Raw genomic sequence first — 1,939 nt, 5'->3', positions numbered from 1 at the left:
TTTAATATTTAGCCTGAGATATCTAACTTGCTTTACTTCTTTGTTGGAACAGATGATCCAAGTGCATGACCAGTAGACATACTCGGAGCAACGCACAAGGACCACTACATCAGCTGACTAACGAAGAACTCGCAAGATTAGAAAGACAGAACCGTCAACAGCCAAGAACAACCGACACCAACATGGGTGATCATGGCAATATGGATGACCTCACTGCTGCATTGGCACTCATTCAACAACAAATGCAGAATCAGCAACAGCAGATGCAGCAGATGCAGCAAACCATCCAAATCAGCAACAAGCTGCACAAGAGCAAGCAGCCGAGAACGCTGCGCGAGAGGAGCGTGGTGCTCTTATTGGGGAGCGAAACCTTCCGAGGAATTTTGCTACTAACCGCTCTCCCATCAACCCTCCACCCTGTACTCGACAGGATTATGAGATCAAACCTGCTCTGATTGGTCTGGTACAGAAGAGCACATTCAGTGGCCTCACTTCAGACATACCAATGGACCACATAGAGGCCTTTGAGAGGATCTGCAATTTCTCTCGCTCAAATGGAGTGCCACCGATTACGTCAAGTGCACGCTGTTCCCATTTTCTCTCGAAGGGAAAGCCGCACGTTGGCTGCAATCTCTCCCAACCGGTTCTCTAACCTCATGGGACCAGGTTCGATCAGCATTCCTGAGCCACTTCTACACAAAATCCAAAACCGCGGCTCTAAGGCATAGAATCTCCAACTTCAAGCAGAAATCTGATGAACCCTTTTATGAAGCTTGGGAGAGGTATAAAGAGTACCAGAGGGAATGTCCACACCACGGGTTTGATGACGATTACATATTGGAGGTGTTCTACGATGGAGTGAGCTATGAGTACCGGAACACCCTTGATTCCTCTAGTAACGGAGATTTCATGACTCAGACCACTCCTGGTGCATTCGCGCTGATTGAGAACATGGCTTCTAGTTCACTCAACAAGAACAAAGAGCATGATCGCTCAAAAAGTGTGAACAGCATAGACGATATATAGCGGCGAAGATGGACCAACTGCTGAAAGGAAACCAGAGCCAGGTTTTCATAATGGAAGAAGCAACTCCTGAGAAAAATGCGGGGGATAAGGCGTTTGAAGCTGAGCAGGCAGGAGACGATCAGCAGAAGTGAGTTACGTAAATGGACAAGGGTGGCAGCTGAAGAATTATCACCAAACCCTAACGTAAGGAACAATCCACAACTCTTCTGGCCTAAGCAGGACAAACAAGTTGATCCGGCGCAGAACAACCAGGGCCAGTATTCGGGATATCAGAAGAACTATCAGCCCCGAACATATGTTCTAAGCCAACCGCAGAGCAATCAGCCTCAAATACAGAACCACCAGAACACTCAAGTCGCTACCTCCACCCCTGTCGCTGTTCCGCAAGATGAAACTAAAACCATGCTGCAGCAACTCCTCCAAGGACAACAGCTCCAAGGGAAAGCGCTGAACCAGGTCACCACTGAGATCAATACTAGGATGAACCATATGTTCGGAGACCTGAGCACCAAATATGATAATGTCGCAAGCCATATGAGACAGATGGACATTCAGATAGCTCAGACTGCCGAGAGTGTCAAGAGACAGCAAGGTACTCTACCTGGTAAAACAGACAAAAAACCCCAAGGAGTGCAATGCGGTTCAGCTAAGAAGCGGGAAGCAACTTTCCGAGCCAGAAAGGAGAAGGTTCACCGCGGCTGAGAAAGGCAAGCAGAAAGAGTCGAGCAACCGCTAGCCGACCAAGCAGATGAGGGGAATACAGAGCCGGTAGTCGAAACAGCCGCCTCGCCACGCTCAGAACAACCGGCTGAAGCAGTGCGCCCGATTCCAGAGGCTGTTCCTCCTCGCGAATACATTCCAAAAGTCCCCTACCCTGTTCCAGCGAAGGTCACTCGTAAGGACAAGGAGGAAA

General features: G+C 48.9%; 1 non-coding gene across 1 annotated transcript; it reads right to left on the bottom strand.

Annotated features, from left to right (window-relative positions):
- Positions 1-714: 714 nt before the first annotated feature.
- LOC125604737 lies at positions 715-821 on the bottom strand. Its single transcript, XR_007336422.1, has one exon. It is a non-coding gene; the product is annotated as a small nucleolar RNA R71 (small nucleolar RNA).
- Between the last annotated feature and the right edge of the window lie 1,118 nt (positions 822-1,939).

Source organism: Brassica napus, unplaced genomic scaffold (assembly GCF_020379485.1).
Source record: "Brassica napus cultivar Da-Ae unplaced genomic scaffold, Da-Ae ScsIHWf_611;HRSCAF=905, whole genome shotgun sequence".
NCBI classification, from domain to species: domain Eukaryota; kingdom Viridiplantae; phylum Streptophyta; class Magnoliopsida; order Brassicales; family Brassicaceae; genus Brassica; species Brassica napus.
Note: the sequence above shows the minus strand (reverse complement) of the source record. Positions and strands in the feature narration are given on the sequence as shown.